The sequence below is a fragment of the Ptiloglossa arizonensis genome, chromosome 5, assembly GCF_051014685.1.
Source record: "Ptiloglossa arizonensis isolate GNS036 chromosome 5, iyPtiAriz1_principal, whole genome shotgun sequence".
Classification (NCBI taxonomy): Eukaryota; Metazoa; Arthropoda; class Insecta; order Hymenoptera; family Colletidae; genus Ptiloglossa; species Ptiloglossa arizonensis.
This window is the reverse complement of record NC_135052.1, coordinates 7692729-7701271: the sequence shown is the minus strand read 5'-3', so window position 1 is coordinate 7701271 and position 8543 is coordinate 7692729.

The following is an 8543-nucleotide window of genomic DNA, read 5'->3' as shown; positions in this document are numbered from 1 at the left end:
AATTAGGCAAAATTGGAAAAGACGCGACACGAACCGTGCGGTTGGTCCTACTAGGTCGGTCCCGTTTCCCCTCAGTGGGCCCGATTAAAGAGGAAATGCACGACGCCGTCCACTCATATAGAGTGCCCCGTTTCTCCCAACTCCGCGTCAGGAACCACGCAAAGCGTGGACCTAACTTACGAAGGATGACGAAGAGAGGGTCTTATGGCACAGGGCTTCCACAGGGACCGATGCGAACACCTGCCCCTGTGTTCGCAGCATGTTCTCTCTGGAAGCGGACGCACCAGAAGAGACGGCGATCGACCGTTCGGACCATCTACACGGCCGGTCACTTGCTTATGCAACAAGCAGTGGTGACCGGACGGAGATACGAGCAAGCGAGCAAAAATAAGCTAAAGATTGGATAATTGCTTGACAGATAACAGATATTTGTACACGGTGACCTTAAAACTAACTTATTCCAAGCTTAACTAAAGATCCCACGGCAGTTGCGACGATAGTGCCCTCTTCGTTCTTCGTTCTTCGTTCTTCGTTCTCCGGTGTGCCTACCTAAGAGAAACCTAAAGTCAAGGCATGATAGAAAAATGATAGAAAATAGAAATGAAGTCGGTTAGTGATTAAATACATTCATACAGTAACAAAGGAAATAAAGGCAAGAATGACAAAAAAATAAACATGGAAAAACAAGTTCAAAGTAAAATCAGAGAACAAATAAAATAAATTACACAAAGAAACAATTAAAAACAAAGAAAGGATTGAGAGAGTGGTCGCCAGTACTGACCACCGCCTACCGGCGGCCAGTACCGGTTACCAAGGTGGGGGGTCCCCCCTTCCATAAACCTAAAACGAAGAGATCGGTCCACCTCGGAGGCTCCAGGAAGAATGAAATTTTAAACAAACGGGGGCTCCTTATATATCCTCCGCAAGGTCACTTACCGTTACTTCCATTGTCTTTGTTCGATCTAATCGAATATTTCAACAAATTGATGGCTTTTTAGCCATTATTTGTACTAGAACATTGTTAATAATTGTTTAATCTACGGTCCTACGACGGTTGTTAATAAATATGATAAATAAACATCAAGATATTGCGAAATCTTCGAAGGCGAACGGTTTTTGTGAATCGATAATCGATACCTGTAGCCTTTGAAAATATCAGTTGGATCTCAGCGAAAAATTCCTTCGCGATCAAAGAATATTTCAACGAAATGATATTTTAAGCCATTATTTATACTAGGACATTGTTAATAATAGTCTAAAGTATGGTCCTACGGCGGTTGTTAATAAATATGATAAATAAACATCGAGATATTGCGAAATCTGCGAAGACGAACGGTTTCGGTGAATGTTTGATCATTTCCGCGATTGTTACAAACATTTATGCATGTTCCCAATATTGATCGAACAATGTGCATCTTATTTATGTATTGCAATTAACTAAGAAACTTATAGAAATTGATTTTGATCGAGACTCGGTGTTAAAACGTGTTTCGTAAAGTTTTAAAGCATGGAAAGTAACAATTGTTTATTAGATACATTAGTTCAACATTTGTTTAATTCTTATAACTTACACAATACGCGTAGAAGTTGCATTTTTTACTTAAAAGCACCGGAATTCAATTAATCGTTTCTCTAGATAGAAAAATCTTCGTGATGAATACTTGTGAATCGATAATCGATACGTGTAGCCTTGACAATGTCAGTTGGACCTCAATGAAAAATTCCATCGCGAACGAAGAATATTTCAACAAAATTATATTTTAAGCCATTATTTATTCTAGGACATTGTTAATAATTGTTTAAACTACGGTCCTACGACGGTTGTTAATAATTATGATAAACAAACATCAAGATATTGCGAAATCTTCGAGGGCGAATGGTTTCGGTGAATGTTTGATCATTTCCGCGATTGTTACAAACATTTATGCATGTTCCCAATATTGATCGAACAATGTGCATCTTATTTATGTATTGCAATTAATTAAGAAACATAGAAATTGATTTTGATCGAGACTCGATGTTAAAACGTGTTTCGTAATGTTTTAAAGCATGGAAAGTAACAATTGTTTATTAGATACATTAGTTTAACATTTGTTTAATTCTTATAATTTACACAATACGCGTAGAAGTTGCATTTTTTCCTTAAACGCGCCGGAATTCAATTAATCGTTTCTCTAGATAGAAAAATCTTCGTGATGAACACTTGTGAATCGATAATCGATACGTGTAGCCTTGACAATGTCAGTTGGACCTCAATGAAAAATTCCATCGCGAACAAAGAATAATTCAACACAATTATATTATAAGCCATTATTTATATAAGGATATTGTTAATAATTGTCTAAAGTATGGACCTACGACGGTTGTTAATAATTATGATAAACAAACATCAAGATATTGCGAAATCTGCGAAGGCAAACGTTTTCGGTTAATGTTTATTCATTTCCGCGATTGTTATTATCGCTTGTTATTAATCGCTATGTAAGTATTTTAAGAATTATTAAGAACCGTCGTAGGACCGTAGTTTAAACAATTATCAACAATGTACTAGAATAAATAATGGCTTAAAATATAATTTTGTTGAAATATTCTTCGTTCGCGATGGAATTTTTCATTGAGGTCCAACTGACATTGTCAAGGCTGCATGTATCGATTATCGATTCACAAGTCTTCATCGCGATTATTTTTCTATCTAGAAAAGTGATTAATTGAATTTCGGCGCTTTTATGTAAAAAACACAACTTCTACGCGTATTGTGTAAATTATAAGAATTAAACAAATGTTAAATTAATGTATTTAATGAACAATTGTTACATTCCATGCTTAAAAACTTTACGAAACTCGTTTTAACATCGAGTCTCGATCAAAATCAATTTCTATAAGTTACTTCATCATTTATAATGCATAAATAAGATGCACATTGTTCGATTAATATACGAACATGCATAAATGTTAGTAACAATCGCGGAATAGAACAAAAATTTACCGAAACCGTTCGCCTTCGCAGATTTCGCAATATCTCGATTTTTATTTATCATATTTATTAACAAATGTCATCGAAACATATTTTAAACCATTATGAACAATGGCCTAGTATAAATAATGGCTTAAAATATCATTTCGTTGAAATATTCTTTGTTCGCGAAGGAATTTTTCTTTGAGATCCAACTGACATTCTCAAGGCTACATGTATCGATTATCGATTCACAAGTCTTCATCGCGATTATTTTTCTATCTAGAAAAGCGATTAATTGAAAAGCAATTAAAAAACACAACTTCTACGCGTATTGTGTAAATTATAAGAATTAAACAAATGTTAAATTAATGTATTTAATGAACAATTGTTACATTCCATGCTTAAAAACTTTACGAAACACGTTTTAACATCGAGTATCGATCAAAATCAATTTCTATAAGATTCTTAATTAATTGCAATACATAAATAAGATGCACATTGTTCGATCAATATTGGGAATATGCATAAATGTTAGTAAGAATCGCGGAAATGAACAAACATTCACCGAAACCGTTCGCCTTCGAAAATTTCGATTAGATCGAACAAAGACAATGGAAGAAACGGTAAGTCACCTTGGGGAGGGTATATAAGGAGCCCCCGGTTGTTTAAAATTTCATTGTTCCTGGAGGCTCCGAGGTGGACGGATCTCTTCGTTTTAGGTTTATGGAAGGGGGATCCCCCACCCTGGTAACCGGTACTGGCCGCCGGTAGGCGGTGGTCAGTACTGGCGACCACTCTCTCAATCCTTTCTTTTTTTTTTAATTGTTTCTTTGTCTAATTCATTTCATTTGTACTCTGATTTTAATTTCTACTTGTTTTGACATGTTTATTTTTTTGTCATTGTTGCCTTTATTTCCTTTGTTACTGCATGACTGTATTTAATCACTAACCAACTTCATTTCTATTTTCTATCATTTTTCCATCATGCCTTGACTTTAGTTTTCTCTTAGGTAGGCACACCGGAGAACGAAGAACGAAGAACGAAGAACGAAGAACGAAGAACGAAGAACGAAGAACGAAGAGGACACTATCGTCGCAACCGCCGTGGGATCTTTAGTTTAGCTTGGAATAAGTTAATTTTAAGGCCACCGTGTACAAATATCTGTTATCTGTCAAGCAATTATCCAATCTTTAGCTTCTTTTTGCTCGCTTCCTCGTTCCTCAGCCCGGTCACCACTGCTTGTTGCATAAGCAAGTGACCGGCCGTGTAGGTGGTCCGAACGGTCGATCGCCGTCTCTTCTGGTGCGTCCGCTTCCAGAGAGAACATGCTGCGAACACAGGGGCAGGTGTTCGCATCGGTCCCTGTGGAAGCCCTGTGCCATAAGACCCTCTCTTCGTCATCCTTCGTAAGTTAGGTCCACGCTTTGCGTGGTTCCTGACGCGAAGTTGGGAGAAACGGGGCACTCTATATGAGTGGACGGAGTCGTGCATTTCCTCTTTAATCGGGCCCACTGAGGGGAAACGGGACCGACCTAGTAGGACCAACTGCACGGTTCGTGACGCGTCTTTTCCAATTTTGCCTAATTTTTCCATAATGTAATTGCTTGACAGAACTAAACGAGGAGATCGAAGGAACATTGATTCCTTCCATCTCTTTGGTTTAGTATCTTCGTTTGTATCGCGTGTCGAGGGAGATCGATGGAACTTTGATTCCATCTATCTCTCTCCGGGTCTCCGCTCGCAGCAACCTCCACGTGGTGAGACCTGGTAATCGGTATTACTCGCGACGAACAATAATTATTCGTCGTGGGTAGTACCGAGCTAATCGGCTGCGAATTTAGAATAGTAATTTTTACGGTACAGTAGAGTACTTTACGGTACAGTACTTTCCACAAGTAGAGTACTTTAAAGAACAACATTTTTGTAATGAGTATGAAAGTGCGAATATGTTAATGGATCGAAGAGAAGCGATTGTATTTCCGATGAATTGATGTATTGAAATAAAATCAATTTCACTGACAACAGAAACTTTATTTTTGTCCATTATTTCTTTCCATTTCTTTAACCCGATCCTATCAAACTGCTGAAACTACTTAAAACTATATGTCCTCGACTATCATGTTCTCCTGATACAAAGGAAATCGGGATCCATGATTCAGAAATTCGTTCGAAAGTCCAACAAAATTCCGATTCGCGGAAATTCTTGGAATTTGACGTCAATTCTAAGAATCCGCGAAATCGTGGCACTTCCTCGAATATCGTATACTGACACCAAGAGTCCCAAAATCAAACATTTTCTAAAATTTATGCCTGAATTTCAACCTTTGGTATCAGGAAAATACCAAAAATTTCGATTCTTCAAGTATTAATTAAATGTTAAATTGATATATCTCATAGACAATTATTACTTTCCATGTTTTAAAAGTCTAAGAAACATCTCTTTACTTTGAAGTTCGATCAAAATCAATAGCAATAGGCGAATCAATCATTTTTAATGCATAAATACGATGCACATTGTTCGATTAATACCGGAAACATGCGTAAATGTTAGTAACAATCGCGGAAATTAACAAACATTCACCGAAACCGTTCGCCTTTGCAGATTTCGTAATTTCTTGATGTTTATTTATCATATTTATTAACAATCGTCGTGGGACCGTAGATTAAACAATTATTAACAATGTTCTAGTATGAATAATGGCTTGAAAGTCATCACTTTCTGGAAATATTTGTTAGATCGAACAAAGACAATCGAAGTAACCGTGCGATAAAATAAATGAATATTTCTCTACATATCGAAAAAATAGTTTGTATACCTGCATATATATTCCGAACGCTCAGTGATACACATATGTCACACGGCGATGAAGTGAGTTGCCATCTACTGGAGAATAGGTAAACTATACTTAAGGTGTGAAAACACCTGGCGGAGAAACGCTCAAGTTTGTCGAAGAATTGTTCCAATTTCCACAAATAGATAGCGCCACGAGCATAAATTTACCGACATTAAAGATAAGTAATTCCATTTGTATGGTATACCCTACCGTGCGATAAAATAAATAAAAATATTTCTGTACAAAGTTTCGTATGTATCATCTTGCGAATAAATGTAAAGTTAAACAAAATCAGCGTAATGAAATTTCTCTGCATTCTAGCCTTCCTTTATACGTTTAAAAAAATCTTTGATACCTCGAAATCATGGCTACACATATCGATTATCGACTCACAAGTGTTTATCGCGATGATTTTTCTATATAGAAAAGCGATTAAACGAAATTCAGCACGTTTGAGTAAAAAATACAACTTCTACGCGTATTGTGCAAATTATAAGTATTAAACAAATGTTAAATGAATGTATCTAATAAACAATTATTACTTTCCATGCTTTAAAACTTTACGCAACACGTTTTACTTTGAATCTCGATCTAAATCGATTTCTATAAGTTACTTCATCATTTATAATGCATAAATAAGATGCACATTGTTCGATTAATATTGGGAACATGCATAAATGTTAGTAACAATCGCGAAAATCAACAAATATGTTCTCCAAGAGACGACAACCTATATAATTACCACGTTACAAATGTTTGGAATTGCGCGTTCCGAATATATTTGCATGCATACAAACAATAATTCCGATATGTAGAGAAATATTTATTTATTTTATCGCACGGTAGGGAATATCATACAAATGGAATTACTTATCTTTAATGTCGGTAAATTTATGCTCGTGGCGCTATCTATTTGTGGAAATTGGAACAATTCTCCGACAAACTTGAGCGTTTCTCCACCAGGTGTTTTCACACCTTAAGTGTAGTTTACCTATTCTCCAGTAGATGGCAACTCACTTCATTGCTGTGTGACATATGTGTGTCACTGAGCGTTCGGAATATATATGCATATATACAAGCTATATTTTCGATATGTAGAGAAATATTCATTTATTTTATCGCAGGGTTACTTCGATTGTCTTTGTTCGATCTAACGAATATTTCAAGAAATTGATGGCTCTCAAGTCATTATTTATACTAGGACATTGTTAATAATTGTTTACACTATGGTCCTACGACGGTTGTTAACAATTATGATAAATAAACATTAAGATATTGCGAAATCTGCGATGGCGAAAAGTTTCTGTTAATGTTTATTCATTTACGTGCTTTTTACCAACATTTATGCATGTACCCAATATTAATCGAACAACGTACATTTTATTTATGCATTACAAATGATTAAGTAAGTTATAGAAATTGATTTTGATCGAGATTTGAAGTAAAAACGTGTTTGGTATTGTTTTAAAGCATGGAAAGTAATTAGTGTCTATTTGATACGTTAATTTAACATTTGTTTAATTCTTATAATTTACACAATACGCGTAGAAATTGTATTTTTCACTTAAAAGCGCCGAAATTCAATTAATCGCTTTTCTAAATAGAAAAATCATCGTGATGAATACTTGTGAATCGATAATCGATATGTATAGCTTTGACAGTGTCGGTTAGTCCTCAATGAAAAATTTCATCGCGTACGAAATATACTTCAACGAAATGGTATTTTAAGCCATTATTTATACTACGACATTATTAATAATTGTTTAAACTATGGTCCTACATCGGTTGTTAATAATTACGATAAATAAACATCAGGATATTTGCGAAATCTGTGAAGGCGAACGGTTTCGGTGAATGTTTGTTCATTTCTATATTTCTATATTATTTATATTGTTAATTTCATGCTATATTAATGAAATTTCTGTTAAATGAAACTGATTAAGAAAAACAGAATTCGTTGTTTTCAATGAAGTAGTTTTCAATAATTTGATAATTCAGAAATTTTCGATACAAGCCTAATCGTTTCGGTTGTATATAGTTCCCAGAATCACTATTTTTTATGAAGAGGTCACTGTTCAGGTACTGATATTTATCGAGATCAGTACTTCAGACTGTGCATCTTTTACTCCCTTCTACTCTATATCTCGTTCCCAAAATTGATTGACTATGTGCCTTGTGCTGGCTAGAACAATATTGTTTTGTTTCAGCAAATGGTTACTGTTTCTCGGTAGATAACATAGATTTTAGTTCGAATAACACGAGAATGTGAATTTTAATCCAAAAATTCAAATCAATTGATACTGGGTAATTCTAATCGTAATAATCGAAGCACTCTGTGTCTGGTGATCGAAAAATGGTACATTTTAAAATATTACAGTTATACTGCTCATGGTTTTCTAGATTGATTGTAAAAATCATGATATGATAAAATTCAAATAGAGTCTATCTTGCTGTCTATAACAGAAGTTTGTTCGAATTCCGTAAAGCATTTTTTAATACTCATTAGATATATACTGGTATTTTACGATGTCGGTATTCTGCCGTTGAGCGCGCTACCTATACTACAAAATAGCTTTAAGAATAATTTTGTCCGTTCACCGCTAGATATACTTTTAAAACTTTTTATTGTATCAAGGAGGGAACGTTTGGAAAAAACGTCCACCTTAGATTCACAGTTAGTTATTATTTTGATTCTCATGTATCTATGTACAAATCAACGGTTAATTATAAACTGAGAAGTAATAAAGAATTA